The following is a 22,196-nucleotide window of genomic DNA, read 5'->3' as shown; positions in this document are numbered from 1 at the left end:
ACAGCACAGACGCACAGAAGTTCAACATACACTATTAGATATGAGCTGCCACATTGGCAAATAGCATGCGCACAGAAAAATAGCACAGGATCGGCGCACAGAAAGTTCATTTACTTTTAACTTTTAGGTTATTTTTTGTGCGCGACCATGGTGGTAGCCAATCAGCAAACAGTTTAAGTACTACTCTAGTGGGCTTATAAAAGAACAATTGTCACGAAAGTATTGGTGCTCTTGACTTGAGTAGTTTGTTATTGTTTTCAAACACGCGATAACATGAAAATGGAAGGCACATTTGATAGCTTTTTGATAGCTGTAATAGAAAGTAAAAATATTTTGTATGACAGGGGATCCGCAGGATACAAAAATGAAGAAGCTAAATTAAATGCTTGGAAGTCTGTGTCTGAATGTGTTAAAGAAGCCGGATTTGAAATAAACAGTGATATATATTTTTGAATGCTCGTTGTGTTTTGTACGTAAACTTTGAAGTATATAAAATATTTCTGGGTTTAACGAAAACGGTACCACAATAACAACATACGAATCTAAACAAACGTCACGTATGCCAACTTCAGTGACCAAAATTGAGGCGGTAGCTGCAATAAGGGCCTACATTCAATAATTGTGTTTTGAGATATCGGCTGTCAAAGTTTTCATACATGTAGTGGAAAACTGTAGTGAAGATTAAAACTATTCAACCCTATGTGTTTGATTAGTTATAACTTTTACTATGGAGATCTGACATTTGAAAGCCAGACAGTTTATTACTCTGATCTAGAACAAATAAAGAAGAGAACCATGTCAAAGGCCCTTTTGTTAGAGAACAAGAAAAAGACCAATTTTCAGTTCTCTGCATTAAAGGCTTTCATTTTTACATCGGTTAGTTGATGCAATAAAACTTCAGAAACTTGAAATAGCATGATAAGTAGGCATATGAATATAAAAAAAATAATTTTTGAAACCAATACAATATTTGTTTATTAGGCAAAAATAAAAAACGAAAAAATCAATAAAAATCATTGCAACATTCTTATTCATTAGCCAAATCAAGTTCTTCATTTACATCTCCGTTCAAACTATCTGTTTCATTGCTATCATCTTGTAATACCGCATCTGCTAGAAACTTTTCATAAAAAACTTTACTCTCCTCCTTTAAATAAATGAATAAGTCTTGCAAATCCTTCACTTTAGCTGCTTTCAGTGGAACTCTTTTGGCTGTTGTCAGCTGGATTTCTTCAGGGTGTGTCTTCATAAATCTGTACGGTGTACATACAAGATTTCCGTATGCTGGATATGCCACCAAGGTTCCATCCCTTTTGTATTTTAGTTTAGAAAATTTTTGTAGTGTAAATTTGTTTCTTAATGATTGTGGGCTCTTAAGAAAATGAGATCTTAAAGCGTCTTCCCAGTCGAGAATATCAATATTGATTTAGAGTTCAAATGGTGATGGTTCATTGCGGCATTCAACTATTTTGGAATAATACACATCAGGCACCTCACACTAAAATGTAAATAATAAAGTTTGAAGAGTAGCCAGATGTTCTCTGCAAGAAGGGCCTTTGACATTGAACTATTAAAACAGCTGTAAAATCTTCCAAAGAGGTTGGAAATGAACAGAACTTGGTGAGTATACTAAAAACAACATGGAGATTCAGAAAATGCGTTCTCCGAAAAAAGGGCCTTCAATCACAAAGGCCCTTATTGCAGCTAGTGCCTCAATTGTGAACGGATGTTTTACATTTAAAAAACTTTTTTGAATGTTTCCGGTATTATATTGTGTTGTGTTGTGCGTGAATGTAGCATCAAGCTTTGTGCTATCTCTGTGCGTGTGTGCTATCTGTATGCTGTTTGCGCAAGTATTTTGAATACAAATATATTTTCTTTTAATAACCGAAAGTTAAATATTATTTCCATGAAATATAATACAATTCTTTAAACACAGACAACATATAAGAGCTATTTTTTGTTTATTATTCCATCTGGCGTGATAAAAATTATATTTTAAAAACAGTTTGTGGATTTTTAATATAAAATAAATATTTATTTATGACATCAATTTAAGTTGTTCAAAAAATTCACTTTGGTATGAATTCAACCAAATTCATGTTATCCAGGGCACAAAATTAGAAACTACCAAAAAAGATTATTTACATTGCTGTTTTGTGTAAATCTGTGCACGGACTTAGTAAGTGACATATTTATAATTCCTCATTTTAGCAACCCATTTTAACACAAGAGAAAAATTATTTTATACTAAAAATTATTATTTTAAACCATTAATTAGCAGGAAACATGCATGAATAATCTATTTAAATTTGCATTTGAACAGTGAATATTATTTGGCAATAATAAATATTTATCATCGTATATTACGGATGAAAAGTTTGTATTTCCATCTAATCAGAAGTATTATGACACAGTTAATTAAATTGCTTTACAAGTTTTTATTCACATGAAAATCATTAAAAATTGGTTGGGAAGTTATATAAATATACAAAAACAAATCATTATACATACAATTTTATTATCTTAGTGGATTTAAATTAATGGTGTCCCAGTGACTACTGCGAAGAAAAAAGTCTTGCGAAAGGTTTCCTCGTAATTGAAATTCGTCAAAAAAAATCTATCTATCATTTTTGGTGACATTTCTGACAAGTGGTACGATGAAATTTGAGACTGGCAAATGAATGTTGTGAAGCAATAAACAAAATATCACATTCGTGAACTACAAATGTATAATTGTTTTTATTTTATAATAAAAAGTGTATCTAATAACCCGTGGCTTTGCTCACGTAATTTCCGGGTATTGCTGATATTCTACCATTTTAAGAAAAGTATGTATTAAATTTCAAAGATTTTTGAAGAATTATACACAAAGAACTGTCAAGTATAGAACATATTTAATAAATAAAAATATTTTTACGACTTATTTTTAATTGGTTTAACGTAAGTCTATTTTAACTTTTATTTAAAATTAAGTACCTACCTTATTTTCTATCTCCCGGTTTAGTGACTTTGAGAATATATTTTTCCTTCTCTTTTCCATCTGACGAAGAAGCCAATTAAAAAATAAACTAAGACTCGCGCACTTATTGTATGTTAAGACTGCCATCGTTTTAAATTACTGTTTTTTAGTTATAGTCATGCTTAGGATAATAACATAATATGCCTTATTACGCATACATTTCAGTATTCATGAAACCAATGCATTTTTATTTGAAATGTAGAGCAGTTACCAAATTTCTTATCTCGCATATTGATTTTTTGGTATGGCTAGTATTACTTAAACTAAATTTTTGAATTTTCACTGATGTAATCTTTTCCCTTTTCTATGTGATTTAGAAAATATAGCAATATACGTAAACCAATTAAACCAAAATCATACTGAATTTTTATTACCGAAAAAAGTTAAATACGAAAAATTTTAATATGCGTATTTTAATATTGAATTTATATATATCTTGCCAATACTGATTTTGTGGGTTCCATTTTTTTTTATTTTTAAAAATAATATCTACCCCTTTTACTACTTAATAGATAACGTTGAATAAGAGAAGGTTGTTTAAGGTATGTTGATTTTCCTTGCCAATATCTAAAAGTAAATTTGTACAAACGCGAAATATAGTTTAAATAAGTATTTTACTTTTAAAAGAAAACCATATTTTGAACGGAACACTGACTATTGGCCCAATACAAAGTTTTAATAGCTAATTTTCACTTCACTCGAGTACAGAATCCCATCATTCAGTGATTTCCGTGGCTAGCTTCTTTTGGGATTTCATCATTCTCAAAGCGATGGTAAGGGAAGCTCCTCTTCAAGGTCGCCTAACGATGCTGATAAGACCTGCCGGGTAATTTGAATCGTTGGTCTGGGATTTTAGGGAGGGGGGGGGGGGGGGTTGAAGGATGATGTCACGACTGGGCTGGTTAACCTAGTTCTGCCAAATACCGCCAGGGGCGTATACGGCCGATACCCAGCGATGAAAGCGATCGCAGCGGCGGAGCTTGGAACTACAACAATTCTTCTAAGAAACCGGACAGAAAATTTAACCTGGGCTCGCGACTTCTATACATTATATATATTCAATGCTACAGTTGGTTCCGCCATCCATTTTCACGAATTTATTCCTACCGAATGAGACTTCTGTGCAGGTGCAGACTGGAACGCATTTCCGTTACATTCAAGAAATTACTCCTACCAAATTTCGTAGACCGGGAGCTAAGATGCATACACATCGAAAACTACCGCGAATTAGAAACTGTACGAATTTTATTTGAACTAAATGAAGATCGCTTGTCAGGTCTCAAAGGAAGCAGATTGTTGTTCATGGCTGCAAATAATAGGAAAATTTAGAAAAAAAAAATTTTATTTTAAAAAAGTATCCTATTTACGTAGGTTTACAGAATTAAGTTTTTAGTTTGTTAACCAGCAGATTACCATTCCATAGACATTTTTCTACATAAATATTAGGATCTATTGATTATTTTTGAGCTTACAGTAATGCGTCTAGTGTAGTTACAGCTGTATTGCAAATATATTACAATGCCAGTTCCTAAGGCAACGCAAATGCGTGTGGATGTTTTTGCAGAGCTTACAAGTATACGCTAGAATTTGGGCGAACTAGAGAACACGGTACCCAGTACATAAAGCCCGTTCGGGCTTACCTTAACACTCTTGATTTCAAAGTTGAAACATCCAATTTGGTTGGCAATGTATTAAGGAATTTAATTCTTTAACCTAACGTATAAAATAATATTTTATGTTTAATAATCGGTGGCTGCTAGAATTGGATATTTACGTTTTCTAAACGTTATCAGAATAAGGTTCCGCGCGATGGAAACAATTGAATGTTTACAGCAATGCAACAGCTTATCCTTAATCGACGCATGCTTACATGTCGCTGGGCTTGTGACAGCGAAATTAAGTTGCGTGGCGAAAGGATACTTAAAATATATCTTAAGGGCCCCGCCTACCTGGGCACACATACAGTGTGCAGAGCTTTAAAAGAAACCACTTGATTTGATAACTGCTCAGGATATCCGAAAAAAAAAATAGTCTGTTTATGAAAAAACATTTAAGAAAACGCTCAGGGGATTAGTAGTTTTGTTTCCGTATTTCGGTAGTAAACTGTATGTTTAGACGAATTTTTCAGAAAAAATTTTAGGTACCTATGTAATATCCGGTAGAGATTCTTGAGAGCACTCAAGGGACTTGCACTGCAACTTTATCTTCATTTCCTTGCCATGTGAAGCTATGGTTACCGCTGAAATCTCATAGTTGGCCTTTGTACGACAGCCTTGCGTTTAGAGGCGATACCGCACTACAAGCACCAGCGAGCGTCGCACTTATCATCCCGCCTCATCAACACAAATACATCTCTGACTAGGCAAGACCCAAAATTTTTATTCATGTTTGAATCATCTGTTGCAAAAAAAAAAAAGAACTCTTAAAAAATGCAGCGTGCTCCACGTATTATTTTTAAAGTGGAAAAGGATGACAGGGAAAAAAAATATCGAACGTCAATATTGTTTTATCGGGGATAACAATTGTGAAATATAACCTGCCAGAAAACTGGGAGCAGTGAACTGAAATGAAAACCGACAGTAACGATAAACTAAGAGCGAACTAAAAACCATACAAATGCACAGTTCGGGTTCGCGCCGGAGATTTTTCGTGAAAACGTCGGGCTGAAATCATAAGTGTGTCGCATTAATATGTAATTTAATAACCTATCTCTGGTTACACAGAGTAGTGTAATGGTTACAGTACAAATTACAAGTTGATCGCATGCAGCGAGGGTCTGTGGTAGCTAAAGTAACAAACTGCATGCCCGAACGGCCAGCTAAACGTAGAGACCTGAAAAATTCGCGGATTCATTTCGTGATATGCTACAATTCAAATAATTATACCTCAGTGCTGCTTGTACCACTGGTTCACTGTTCATCTGGGGTAATGGGGGCCAATTAGAGACCGTCACTCACAGAAGTGTCGAATCACAGATACTCAGTCAAGACGACTCACAAGTCAGCAGCCAATGAACAGGTGGCACTTGCCTGAGTGTGTAGAGTATGGTGAAGTCTATCCTGGAAGTCACTGAACCCGCGAATTTTTCCGTTCTCTAGCTATAAAATACGCTGATTTAGTTTGCGATAGACTAGCATCAAAACAACTATACCTTCGTACCGCTTCTGCGATTGGCCCACATTTTATCAGGGGAACTGTGAGCCAATGGGAAACACTAAACTAAGAAAGTACCGAATTACGGACAGCCTAATTGAGACAACTCACGCGTCAGTAGCCAATGAACAGGTGTCATTTCCGCGAGTATTTAAAGGACTGTGGAGTCTATCCTAGAGGTCAATTAATCCGCGAATTTTGCAGGTCTCTAGTAATCGCTTTGCGCTTTTTTTTTCATTTCTTTTCCTACACTGTCTTCGCTCAGTACTGGACTTTCTAGGCTTATTGGATTTCTTTCGACGCGAGCTTTCCTCTGACGTGCGTTTTCTATCATTCCGAGCATATGATAAGTCATATTAATTCATTTTGTTATTTTTTAATTTTAAACCGATTTTCACTTATATTCCGCGGAATATTTTTACCGTCGCACTCTGGGTCCTAGTATTACTCCCCCAGCTCTTCCCGATGATGCGGAAGCAATGTCCTGGCTAGACGTGTTTCCACGCTACACCAAACTTTAAAACTCCACGCAAAGCTAATTCGTAACAAGCACGCGCATGCGCCTACACAGGTACGATGAAGTCACAGGCAAAACGAACACTGCGAGACAAAACACTTACGGACATGCTCTATCTGTTGTTGGCTCAACCACCGTTGACTCATCGTTAGTCTCGTAGTTATTGGCAATTCAAATCTGACGGTACTTTGTCACACATATGAAAGTTAGACCAACCATCACTTTAACGAGCCAAATAGACGCTTCCCATGCCAAAACGCCTGCAGCGCAGTAATGCCACCTGGAGGTCAAGGTCCAGCCGGAAACCACCTAAAAAAAAAAACCAAAACGCGATTGGCACGCTTGGCGCCGGACTACATAATGTGCCGAACCATCGAATGCCATCGTTAACGCCTTTCACTGTTCTAAACAGTATGGAACCGAGGATTTTAGGAACACGGAGCATTGACTCCAAACAAATAAGGCTGTACTTATACCAAAACAACCATCAGCAACAACTCATCGTTTGAATTGCCATGTGGTGTTTTGATCACTTCCCACGGTGCTTTAACGATACGGCGCAGACTAAGCACCCGTTAATGGAACGAAACAAACGAATATATTACCGATGTAAATTCCTGGATGGAAACCGCTGTTCACAGTTGAAATAGATAAATTAAACAAATAATCCCTTGAAAAATGCCCAGGATAAAAACCGCAAACGAAAGCAAAAAATCAATTGTTAAGCAATGCATTGAATGGCCTAAGCCTACTTTTGAACCTATACAACGGTATTAATATACTGGAAACAAAATCAAATGCGCTTTGTACAATTTCAAAGATCCGGTTGGTTTAACATACCTTGTCTGCGAAAACAGAGTTTGCATATGTATCGCTCGTGCCTGTTACCTATCTGCATGTTGGTTTTGAACTTCTGCCACTACTTAATGATACATTTTAATATTCTTGAAAGAGCTAAGAAATACTACATTACTGGAATTTTTACAGCACCAAAATTATTTCACCATTTTTTTTTTACATCTATACCCTATATAAAGCTGAATTATATCGGAAAGATACACCTGTAGGCTTTGTTTTAACAAAAAAAAAACGTTTTCGTGTGCTACGGTAATATTTGTATCTACAAACCGGGGGGAAACGAAGAATCCAATTTCTTTCTAGGTTTACGTTGATTTAACCATTAAAGATACAACAAAATAAGCATGTACGGCTGGCACCTAACACGTAGCGCGCGAGCTGGCACGTGGTTCCAAGTATGCTATCTCACACAACTTATGCATCTCATGTAAACCAATCTCACAAGTAAACGTGATGTTCTGATCTTAAACTCATATTTATGTAATTATCGTTGCGATCAAACAGATGCAGTATCGGTTTGGATAAATTTTGAATTTGTAGGCTAGATACGTAAAAAAAATTATAATAACGTGAGCGAGTCTTTCAGTTCTCGCCAATAATTTGTTACATCTAACCTCTGTAAGGAGGAAAGTCCCATTAATTTTAAGAAGTTACGAACACCTTTTTTTTAGCCTTACTCTACCAGTTTGCAATTTTCCCTCACTTATACGTGACTTGTATTCTCGCATGTACGCTGTTCTTGATTTACGCATCCCTGTAAATTAAAAATTAACAAACTTATATAGTGTTAAATTATTATTAAGGGAATTATTTATTTTATTATTAATTCGTTAATTTCGTATGTACCAATTTTAAAATAATTGATTAACACGGCATCTATAGGAATGAACGAAAATTATTAAAATTTATAATATCAATTACAGAACTTATTTTATAAAAATAACTTCCACGAATGAATTTTTATTCTAGCAGATGTTTCGCATCCATGGATACAATTTTTACTGCAAAAATAACTATTCGAACAAAAATAGAACCACCGTTATAGTTTTCTCAAGCACATTTAAGTTGATATTATTTTTTGTAAAGACCATTAAATGTACAAAATGAATCCCATGATAGTTCCGCTATTATAAAGTTTCATTTGGCACACCAACACGTTTGGTATGTCTCCCGATGTTCAGTGACTTAATGCTGTCAGACGGGGGCCCGCCATCTGGAATAATTCAACGAAAAAATGAACTCTGCGCATGCGCGGAATTTGGGCAACAGAGCGACAACGGAAAGGATCCGTACTTGATCGTGCACTAGGAATACGGTTAGTTTACAGGTGTAGCATATTAAACAGCTTAACCTTTATTTCTGTGTCTTGGAATACCGGCCGTAATTAATAACTCGCATGTTGCATTGTTTTTATTTTCTCGCAGTTCAAATTTTAACACGATAATTCCCTTGCATTCTTTGGTCCTTTTCAAATTTATTCAGAAGATATTCACTAAGTGTATTATAATAGGTGGTAAAAGTCACACAAGTTATAATAACTATGAGCACTTGCACGAATTTTTTACACCAATCATCTCTTTTGAAGATATTTGTCATAGAACAACAAATTCAAGGTAGGTGTGGTTTTCAAATTTCAGTTTCAGCTTTCAATAGTGATGACGAGAAAATGAAAAATTCTACATGGCGTGTGAGACAGAAAACGACGAATATTATTTTGTCCGTTACAACACGTCACGTGGCTTGAATAATTTTCATTGTATTTCTAACAGAACCTCTGAACTTCACATCAACGCTAAGCTTAACTACATCCGTTAAAATAAACATTAAATAATAATCCTCAAACTACAATTATTTATTTTGATCGAAAATTATTTTAGGGGGGGAAATATTAATGAATTAAAATTAACTGTGCGCTGCAACTGAATGATATAGTTGATTCGGGAGGGATTTCGCGGCGCCAGTTTGGCAACAGTGGGATGCGAAGTGGCGAGCGCATCACTCAAGCACACCTGGTTACCTACAGTTCGCGCGCGGTCGGGGCCTGACAGAGACACCTGGCGGCTCGGAGTGCTGAAGAGCACCCCTCTCTCCGCGGCTGCAACTGAATTTTCCACGGGAAACCCGTCATCCAACGAACAACACGAAGCCACAGCTACTTCACGAAGACGGTTAGTTCACTTGGAAAATATGTGAGGCGAATTCAACGACAAACGAATCGTTGTAAGATGCTGGGAAAGCAGCGGATCAGTAGAGTGGATTTAAGGGACTCAACCAACCGGATACAAACAAGTTTTGCGAGGAATCAAGTGGAAATAAATCTTAAGTTTCGCAATACCTGACGCAACCCTCCTGATACCCCCTCATCACCTTCAGTAGTTCCTGGATTCGCCACCCTGTAGGAAATAATGCCGTAAAGAGGGTTTGTAGAGGAATTGCTTCTATGCAAGCTTAGCTTTACTCTTTTCACTACTACCGCTTATGTGTTTCGGAGGAATGCATCTCGGATTGCCAACCACCTAGTAACTGTCCTCACCCGTGAAAAACTTGCAGTTTTATGTTCTAGTACCTTTAAAGATTAACTCTATTTTAAATTATTTTCTTTACGTGGTTTTCATTTGTAGTTAATCTCGTATCAAAAATTACTTTAAATTTTAAACGCAGTTATACATACATACTATTTATACATAAAGTATTAATCTCGAAGTTCCTACATCGAGATACGTATAATAATATCATATTTTCTTACATATCGTCTATGAATTCACGATTTATTTTGCTTTAGACAGTGATTACATTTTTAAATGATGTGATAGGTAAACGTTGATACGTGAAAAAATCAAAGCTATATGCGACGTTCACTTGTGTAAAAAAAATTGGCTCTCGTTTTGTAAAAAATATTGCGTACATTCAATACGATTAATGTAAGTAGAAACATATTTATTAGTAAGTAAAAAATTCATTCTCGAAGAAATGTATTTGACGTGAGTTAACTTGGAAACAATAGTCCCAAATTGGATGAAAATTACTACAGAATATGATCATTTAATATTCTCGATTCTGGGTTTTACGTATTTTATTCTCAACAATAATTACTGCATCAATATTTCACTGGAACTCTCAGCAGATAGTTTAATAAAATTGTAATCGTACATACTGACATACCACTTTGCGATATTTTGCTAATGTGTGCTAAAAAGTATATTTGGACAGTTAAGTGTATAAGTAACGAACAAGCATCTTTTTGTGGCAAAAACCGTACGGTATTAGAATTATTTACAAGTAAACCCATGTTGTAATATGTATATATTATCACTCTATATATTTATTATGTATTGTGTTTGTATATAGATGGTGGTAACACCCCTCTGACTTGTCGACTCTATGTATCTATTTCTCGTATAATTTCAATTATTCAATGGGCATAACATAGCTAATTAAAAGTTATTATAATTTATTGGGCGCCGTTGCTATGTTAAGTGAGTGTCCGTTATAAATGTTGGACGTAGTGAAATAACTATGGAAACATATGAAATAAAAATAATAAAAGCAAAAAAAATGTAATTGTGTAGAGTGAATGGGTATTACAATGTAAACAACACACAGTTTAATGACAAAAACCTGCAAACAAATATAACAAATACACTGAACCATATTAATTCTAGACAAACAATAGCACAACGTCATTAACACTTATATTGCCACACAGTGGGAATTTAATGGTGTTGTTATGAATAGTGATAAATTGTGCAGATTATTAGTGAGAAAAAAGTTCTGAATTGATCAGGTTAATTGTGGTTTTCCTGGTTAGGTTGACTGGTTAAAAATGCAGGAGATACGTAGGCACAGATTTATACTAAAGTTCGTTACGTTGAAATTATCATTTTGTCACAAGTTCTTATACGAGAAACAGTTTAATGGTTAATGTATTCAAATTTCCGTAATTTAACGTCGATCAGTTTCAGTAAAATATACAAACACTAAATATTATTATGAAATTCCTTCAATAAATAATATTGTCACCTCGGCTAGTGCTCAGGGTTAGCATAAGTTCTGCTTTCAGACCACTGAGTAGAATTTTCACTGTAACTCATTCTGAAATAATCATTCAAATTTGTAATAAAGTTCAAACGAATTAAAATAAAATAATGTTCAAAATTGTCCGAAATATATGTGGTTGATTGGAATATAATTATAGTGTTCAATAATACTAACTTGTAAAATTTCGTGCTAGGGACGCTATCCAGCAAAAATATGGCAACTTTTAGCTTAGGCTCTAAGCCTCTAACTAATATGCAGATAATTTATCTATTTGCCGCCGGATCCCGTTGTAAATACTCACGGCCTTAGTCACCACAACACAAATTAGTTTATAATCACTGAATTTATATTATTTTACAAGATTATGTTAATTATATCAATTTCTATAAGGCCGACGTCGGGATAGGCCCAGACGAAGAGACGCCTTTTCTTACTTTTTTCCTTCTATCAGCATAATTCACGGACGCACTTCCGCCCACGGCGGTATGCTATTATACAGGATAGCCTGCGGCTGTAAACACTGCAGCCAGGAACAGGTAATCTGATGTACGTGATTACTAATCACATCAAAACAAAGTGGAAACACTAATAAATATAAAATATCTGTGGTGAGACAAAAAATACAATAAATAACAGAAGTGAAGTTACAACAATGAGTTAAATATTAAATCAGGTTAGGTTTGATGGTAGTATAGTCAGTTCAATGTTTATGAATGCTAAGCTGTAGCATGACAGTTCCGTAGTTTGAAGGTCAGATATATTATATAAGTGTTAAACAACATCATAGTATTATGAATAATAAATAAATACATATATGATAATAAAACAATTAATAAGTAGTCTTATGTTGCTGTACGCGGTACCATGTAACCGTACAGTAATAACTAGAAGACAGTGTTGTGGGACATTAGCAGCATTTAGTTTGTTACTTGCTTAGAAAAGATTAACTATAGGGCACCCACGGTCTTTTTTATACTTACATCCAATAGGTATGTATTGCAGTACGCTTCAGGAAATCTTGCGAATAAGACGTGCAAAAGAAAACAAATGAAATATAGAAAATGCCAGCATTGCGAAACACTGCATTGCGATTCGTCATCCTTCAGAAAAATTTGTTCAACTTTTGCGATCCACGAGAAAAATTACAACGCATTTCTCCTTTTTATGACTCGGCATTTCAATAAAATATCGCTATAATAAATAACTCAATTCTCTCTCCTTTATATGTCTTCTTCTTACCAATTTCTTTCTCGCTCTTACCTGTGTAACGAATATAATAGAAAATTCTGCACAACTTCTTTTGTACGAATGTCGGAGATAAAGTCGAGGAAATCAATAGTATCCCCCCATTGCTGTATTTCTTTTCCGATTCTGGAAGGAAATACAGGCTGATGCAATATTCAAGACCCAGTCAAATATCGGCGAGTAAATCATCTGTAACATTAAAGTAAGCTGTATCACATACATATATTTCATTCCATTCTAGTCATTTGTATGTGCTACAGCTCACGAATTTACACATAAAGACTCTACATCCTAAAAACTACAGTAAATTAATGTTTCTTTGGAAATCTATTGAAAATAAAAAGAAAACCGCTGCCCATATTTATACAAAGCCGAATAGCTGTCTTTGTAAATTTTTTTAAGACAGGAATATTCAAATATATTTACATAAATTTGCACGATTATTTTCAAATTTATAATATGACTCGATGTAATATCCATTTTGCATATATATCTTCATAGTCATTTTCTGAGCTACGTATTGCATTATAATTAATACTTGGTGTATTACTTATTTACAGTAACTTCATCATACAGTTGCATGCAAAATTAAGTAAAAACTATCAAAAAGTCACGCATGTCGTACTTTTTTAACTGCTAGAGGAACCTTTCTTAACTATGTTGGTTTACAGCACAAAAATTTATAACCATTTAGTTTTATTCGAGTCAAAGTGAGGAAGTTCAAATAACACAACCTGAAATTAACTTTTTTATTTAATTAACTTTGAACATAGACACATTACTTCAATCAAAAACTTTGTTTCCTTTCATCCATTATACACGATATTAAAGACAATCGTACATAATTTTTGTTTGTTTACATAACAAAGATATTGTATCATATCTAAAGTTTGTAATAAAAAAAATTTCATTCTAAAATAATATAAAAAAGGACTGACTCATTTAGTGTAAACAATCAGAAATTCAATATATATATATTTATAATTTGTAGAGTTACAAAGTATAAGTCGTCGTAGACAGTAAAGACAGACTTTCCAGCAGACAGAGTGACAATTTTTCCCCTTTAAATACAACGTCAATACTTGTTTCCGAACATAGAAGCTACCCCTAAAATCGAAGGGTGCTAACGAAATTCCTATTACAGCTTTATTGAATATTTAGATTGTAGTTGATATTTTAGTGTCAGGAAATTCAGTGGCCGTAAGTATAGCTATACCTTATTACTAATACTTAACATATATATTTTAATTATTTATGTAAGAAACAGCCGTCTTCTTTTGAAAACATTTCAAACTCTAGATATCAAATAAAAGAGAATAAATAGGCTTATATTTTTAGCCTCTCGGTAAATGTCTCAAGCATACTGCTTTGAACGTTACATTTCAACACGTAAAAAAGTGTGGAATCACTCAAGAAAATCACGCCTTACGCAGATTCCTTACATTTACTTTCCAAAAACTTTTGGTCTTATTTTACAGGTACCGTACATCAAAATATACACATAACGTTCTTTTTTTTTTTTTGATAAATTTTGTCTGCATCTTTATATTTATCATCAAACATCTTTTAAATCGTTCACAGACGTTGCTCTTTCAAATGTTTTGGAAAGTACGTAAAAAAGTCATAGATAAAGATTAAGAAGTATCCTGGCACTTACGTTTAGGTGGATATAGAATAAGACTACCTATTTCTGCCATTACCATGATGCCAGATAGAAAAATGTGTAAATATTTTATAGTTTCATGATCCCTAGACCCAAAAAAAATACTTAAAAGTTTATCAATCAATTACATAACAACCAATTAAACCATCTATTCTATCTATCCTATATCCTAGCTATCTATTCTACCTATCAATTCGATTTATATTATATATATATTATAAATCTACTATATCTATCATTTTGTAGACAAGAGAACTACTGTTATTTTGCTAAATTTACTTTAAGTTTCAACATTAAATATAGAAATGGAAAATCTCGTCATCCGACCAAGGAGGTAAATATGAGTAAGATGATTTGAAAAAAATAATCATTGTATCTCACTTAGTATTAAAAATATTTATCTGTGTTACGATATTATACCTCTTTAGCGTAATACCAAAACTTTTGTTTGAAAGGTAGTTGATAATACCAACAAATTGCTTCCATTTCTCCGAAAGTGTTAACCAAAGTGTGGGAAGAATTGGACTTTAGGTTGAATGTTTGACGTATATCTAAATGTGCACATAATGAACATTTGTCAGAAAAATTAGGTTAGTTTAACTTAAATTAAGTGTATGATTTGTTGTAAATAGTCCAAATTAAACTGCTATAATGTACCTTGGAAACTGGGATATTGACATACTGTATTTTGGAATGTACAAAAATATTAAATAGGCATTTTTTTATATTTTAGAATACAGTATGCTTTGTACATAAAAATTCCAGAACGTTTTTAAATGTTCTAAAATATTCCAGTATGTTCTACATTAAATATGAATTTATAAATATACTTCCACCTGAAGGCTGAGCCGGAATATATTTATTTGTATAAGATTTGAAAAAAATAAATGGGGAAGTTCTTAATAAAATGGTACCTCACTTTGATTGTAATTTAAAAGAGAAAGAAAAAAAAAAGATTGAATTTTTGGTTCTACGAAGTCATTTACGTTTAATAACTGAAGCTAAGTCAGTGCATACATCCTAGGAAAACAGTTCTATAAGTAAAACCATCTAAGAAACAAGAAAATCATGTGTGATGAGAATTAGGCCATGTATTAAACCTAGATTTTTGTTGGATACGTCGCGTGCAGTAAGTACCAAGAACCACATGTATTTAAACGAAGTGTTTTTTCTCTCTCCATCTTTCCAAGAGAAGACCAAATATTTTTAGCCCCACTTTTAAATAACTCGAAATCAGACCTCTGACCATCTTGTTCTGAAGCCAAAATTCCTTGCGTATATTTGGAGAGGAATAAAATCTCACATAGGTGTGCATAAAGAGTGTAACGAAGTACGACTGCTAATCAAATTGTGAATTTAATGTGCTAAACAGCAAAAGCTGTTTTAAAGCCAACGAATAAAAAAAGACTCTTGACACTCAAAGGAAAAGTCTTTTCAAGAGAATGAAACGTCCGAAATGAGAGAGAGAAAAAACTATAGTGAAGGTGGATGTAAAAAGGTTTCTTTAACAGCAGCCCATCTCACTGCTTAACAGTTTTATGCTTGAAAAGACATAAATTAAATCCCGTAGCTCTTGCAGGCTTGAAAAATTAATTAGACTTGGAAAACTTGTCTTTTAAATGATTTCCCTTTGGTCCACAGCTCCAAGATTAATTACGTAATAAAACATTCTATTTAAAAGTTGCAATGACAGTTGCGAGGAGCAGCTACTTTCCTCGTGCTTCTTTTATGTGTTTTCATTTTACCTTCTATTTCCCATTTCCTTCACTCACTTTCCTGCGCACTTCCCCTTTAATTTTCGTGAAAGATTGATCTTCTTGAAGAAGAGCATTAAATATTACAGGCTATAAGAATATTTCCCTCAATTATTATTTTTTCATTTTCATCGTTCCTCCTTTTCCACCTTCCTTTTATTTTTAGAATACAGAATAACATTGCAAATTAATTCCGCTGAAAATCCCACCATCCCTTCACAAAACCCTCCGAGAAATGAAGTAGGAGAAAAAAAAAAAATCACCAGGGAATTGACTCCAATTTACACTGGCAATTAAGAACTTAAAACATCTCCGACGACTTTCATCAAAAGTCATGTACACTTCATGCAGGGCCAAAACTTCAGTTCAACATGGGATGGACCGTTTTGAAAAAAGAACCGCTTAAAGTCGAGAGATTTCACTGAAAGAATTGCTCTGCGCTATTCAGTTTAAAGTTGCTCATTTCAATTGCAACTGGTTATACGACTTTCCAAAGAGAAGTTAAGTTTTTTTTTAATATAGTAAAAACACATTGTAAATCAATGAAGATTATAAAAATTGCTATGTTACGATATAAGCCACACAATCTATTTATGAGGTTAGCCTACGCTAGGAACATAACTTAATAAGCATGAGTCTTGCTTTTTTGAATGAGTCTTGCGATGGAGAGGATTGATTTAAAACTTTTTTTCCCTCAATATACGCCATTACTGGTGTATACTATATGTCACAGAAAAAGATCAAGAACAGACTATAAAGTTGAATGTATAAAAACACAGAGAAAAAGCCAAAATCAGATTATGTCAAACATTAAATACAACACAACACAGAGAATTCCATGTAAGAAATTAGTTAGAAAAATATCACACCACAGAAGAACTCATTGGACTGACGACGAGAGAGTTGCAGCAATAACAGTAAAACAGAAAAATCCTTGGACAGCTCAGTGAAAACAGACGAACCCAACAATTAAACTAAATAGATAATCTGTACAACACGACAACACAGCGATGCACAAACCAACCCTTAAATGTGATTAAAAAGTTGTTCTGGACACCACAATACCGACAGTACAGATGAACACAAGGTTGTATTAAACAAAACCTTAGACAAGCCGTTGGTGGATTCATGATATTGGACATTAACTTCAGTGATTTTGAATGATAGCAGGAATTAAAGTTTGATATTACGAGTGAAATACGGCATTCGGATCACGTTCATATTCGATTACAAAAAAAAAATCCTAATACTCAAATAAAATACTTTTTTGAGCTCCACCATCACTCCTGCTAAAAACATGGTTCCAAAATTTATTTATTAACGAAACAAAATTTGTAAAGGTGTTTCTAAAAGACAAACAAAAAAAAAAAGGTTTTTCTAAATCTAATAAATCAATAAACAGATTACAAAATGGAATCATAGTAGTAAGCTGAAAACTCTCATAATAATAGTTCTGTAATTTTTTTAATTTAAATTTCGTTATTTATTTTTATGTATTATTTATTTTAGCCCATGAAATTTGATTTGTTTAGTATAAAATTCAAACATTACCAAAATTCCAGTGTATTTTAATGCATAAACTATGAAACTCAGATCTATGAAACTTTCTATTTAATATTTTAACGGTTAATATAAGTATGTTTTACGTTTGTTACACATCAAAAAAAATTATGTATGTACCTAATTTCTTTATTTCTTAAGAGTAAGTTATTATTTTTACCATTTTAAAATCGCGAGTTTATTTATTATTACCGGAGCTGCCTTTATTAATAACAACAGAAAAAAAATTTCTGATAAAATTTACTTTATTAACAAACAATTAATAATTGTGGATTTTTAGTCATGAACATGATTTTGTACTGTATTCCTCAAGTTGCATTAGATGATCGTGATTTTATCATATTACAATAACTAATTAATGTGCCGGTGCTCTAATTTTCAATATTAATATTAAAAATTGTTAGTATGGGTAACAAAATAAACACAAATCAACAAAATAATTATAATAATGAAATTTGTTTAACATAGGCATGGCGAGTCACGTAGGTATGATTGCAACGCCTGATGTTACTCGAGTCAATGTTTATGCGGGTAATTCAGACCATAATTATTATACGTCAAGTGCTCCAAGTCACTGAGCATTGTAACTGCGTGTCGCAAAACCCTTCCCTTAAAGCTAACTTTTCATTTCCAAAGAATATTTTTTCCCAGGGAATTGTATGTGTTAGACAGGATATGGGAAGGATAGTGTGGCTTGTAAGAATGGAACGTAATTACTAGGTGGTTAAAAATTCTTAAATCTAAATAATTTTTTGTTGTTGCAGGATTAGGAATACCAAGGGAGTTTTAACACATTTCTATGATAGCTCTATAATTGTGGTATGTCATACTGGAATTATGGTACATCCGGTGGTAATTATGGTGCGTTAAAACCAATCTGAGAGAAATTATCGTGCGTGTATTTGTCTCAGGCAAAATTTATGGTACGCCCTGTGTACACACCCACATCCCCACCCCTCCTCTCTCCCAGTTTTGCCAGCAGCGATCGTCAGCTGTCGACGAACATGTATGACCTCACGACCGCCATTTTGATTCCATTGCTTGCAGCTAGACCACGGTCATTAAGATGGGTCTGGAAACTTCCTTGACATGTCTTGTCTACTTAGTGAAGCTCACGGCGGCCTGAGTACTAACTGCGCTAAAGTATTTCAGGTCATTATTAACATTATGATAAATGGGCATTTCGTAAATAAAAAAGCTGATATTATTAATAATTCCGTATCAATTTTGGTTTGGGTGCTTGGAAAGTGCTTAGTATGTACCAATGCCTTAACATTTATCCGCATTAGACAGTTAAGCTGAAGTGATGAGAGAGAATGCCTCGCTCTGTATTGCACCTAGTTGTAATGAAAATTACGGCTAAAACCGTCTTGTTTCTGCTAAAACTTAAATTTTAAATCTTATGCGTAGTAATACATTAGGATTATTTCAGGGGGTTAGTTTATGTTATTAATAAATCTACGCTATGATTCTTATATAACTTCAACAGTAAAGTAATCCACCATGTCTTATCTTTCCTTACACGTATTACATGGGTGATCATTTTGCAGCAACCATAACGTGAAAGTGAAAAATATTTTAAGTTATTAATACAAATTTTTAAAATTTTAACACAATCAAGTATTTTTAAAAATTAATTTCAATACGAAAATTACATTCTGTGCACAAAGTGCAACTTGAAATGACATAATATAAAAATAGCATTCGTTCAAACAAGGGAGATAATACATTCCATTAATTATAATCCCTAAACTTTTATGTGCCGTAAACGAAGCTCTTGAATATAAACACCAAAACTAAGAGGATTATCAATTGGCAAAATGAACTGCTTACTCATATTAAAAATAATCACTGGATGTCAAAAATCTCATTTGAAATAATTACACTCGTTTGAAAATTTAAATATATAACAAACGAATATTCTTCATTTAAATATGCACTTTTCATTTAAAACACGTTTGCTTCCCAGTTTGTTTTAAATCCTCATTCTCAACACTCCAACTTTTAACTGACAATTACGGCAAAGTTACAAGATATTGCTATGCATTGAACACCTTACAAAGATACCAAATAAATTAAAAATCCTAAACTGTAACCGATGTTTAAAACGAAAAAAAAACTTTAAAACGTATGCTCACTTTTATACGTAACTCCCACTAAATACTATGTTAAGACTGGGCTGGACTACTTACTACTAGTGCCATTAGTTCGCAGGCTGTCGTGAGCTTATCTGAGCAGTCGGAGAACGAAGCTAAGTTGCCAGAATTACCTATTTGGCCGTGAGCCAGACGGCAATAGTTTCAACTGCAGATGTCCGCCATCTTGGATGACCTTACAGATAGTTCCAGGTTCTGTCGCGGGGAAGTCCTTGTGTAGCTGTGTGTTATATATTTTGTTTTTAAGTTGTAAAGCAAACCAGAGTGCAGTGGCTCGAAAAAGAACTATGTGCACTTAAGTGATGTTGATGTCGGGTGGCAGATATGCTACCTTAAGGACCATCAATGCAGTTGGCTACAAGTGTATTTAATAAACTATACAAAAATATACAGAATATCGGAGGGGGTATGTTCATAGTATGTTAGGCTGCTTTCGTGTGTTCATGCTCTCTCTTTTAATTATGGTTGGATCCCCATTGTTTTGCTGCCAGTCGCTGCTGTAGAAACTTTATGAGAGGAGGGGAGGGAGATATGAGTGTGTGACTATGTACAAAAATTCCGGTGCAGAACAACATAAATAACTATCGTGCGTACCATATAAAAGAGATCAGACTCCCTTGCTCCTGCTCTGCCGGTCTAACTGGAAATGAAAACATCTCAAATGAAAATAACCAAAGAGCATATAAATTTTAAAGGTACCCGACATAGGAAGCTGTTATTCGTTGGTAAGTACAGTTTCTTCGTAAATGTCTTAGCGAGCTTCAACCCTTCAACACTGTGGAACATGCAAAAATGTAGCAGTGATTGAAATAAAGCTAAGCAGGTGTGAAAGTTTCCCATTTGAGACAAACAGTAGTCATTTTTAATTTTTATTTTAACACTGGCTCCGTTATCGAAGGACGCTAACCACTGTAATATGCTTAGGATTATTTCTTGGGCTCCAGTGGCGTACGTAAAAAAAGCGTGGATGAGGAATGTACCATCCACCCCCTGCAATACTAAGAAATAAAAAAAAAAAAAAAAAATTGGTTATCTGTAAAGTCGGTTTACGGACGATAGTTTAACGTGGCAACGTCATAACAAAACATTGATGAAATAATTGCATACTTTAATAAATTAAATTGAATCATTTTTATTGAATTATCACTATTTTGTATGGATACAAAGAAGGAGTGAAATTAAATCTACAATGTAATTGATAAATTTACTTTTATTTGCACTCATTAATTCAAATATGTTTATTACTTTAACGAAGAGATTATTTTAACAATAAATTTTATACATGTTTGTTATTTAACTTCTTCCAATCTGTGTTATTCTGTTAAGGATAGGACGTTGATAGGAAAAGTAGGAAACGAATGGGAGTGTTTTAAGTTTAATGTGCCTCGAAAAAGCCAAATCGATGGTTGTTCCAATCGAGTGGAAGAGAGATAGATGCGGCGCAAGTGTACAATGAGCGTGACGGGACACAGCATAACGGGACAATGTGCGTAACGGGACACTTTTTCGTGCGTGCAGCCGGCGTTCATCGATTTAATAGACGTTGTCACTTCAAACATTATCATTCTCACCAACAAAAGAAAATAATTGGAAAGCGATCAGCAGGCATAGAGGCACAATAACCCCACTGTATGTATGCACCTGTTAGGATATGCATCACGGCCAGAGACTAAGTTCAGCTGAGCCAGCCTTCCCCCGAGCATCACACTCGTGCTTTTTAATTGGCCCTGCAGCAGCCTCGCACTCACTACTACCCAGCTGTCCCTCCGCCGGGCAGGCCGCAGCTGACGACACACAAAACCCAGCCCGGGGAGGAGTTGGCACTCCTGGCGTCGCGAGCTGTGTGGGCGCATGACCTGGCAAAGGGGGCGGGGGGATGGAATCAGCGGTGAAACAGTGGACGGAGAAGGGGAAGAGGGAAGCCAGCTCGCGAACGTGAATTAACGAGAGCAAGTGGCTCGCGCCAATGAACACGTGTTTGACCCCCCTCCTCCTCCTCCTCCTCCTCCTCCACCAAACCGCAATCCTTCCCGCGCGGTTATTCGCTGACATTGTCCCGCGGAATTGTGCGTGCGCCAGCCTTCCCCCGGCAGCGTGTTGGTAATTAAGGCCGCTAATTGGGTGCCCGGGTGAGACGCGCCCAGGCCGAGGGAACAAACAAAAAAAAAAAAAAAACCTTCGCCCTTTCTTCAGAAGCGGGAATGTGTCGCGAGGGGCTGGGTCAACACCA

This window comes from Bacillus rossius, chromosome 3 (assembly GCF_032445375.1).
Source record: "Bacillus rossius redtenbacheri isolate Brsri chromosome 3, Brsri_v3, whole genome shotgun sequence".
NCBI lineage: Eukaryota > Metazoa > Arthropoda > Insecta > Phasmatodea > Bacillidae > Bacillus > Bacillus rossius.
The sequence above is the reverse complement of the archived record's forward strand: the minus strand, read 5'-3'. Positions refer to the sequence as shown.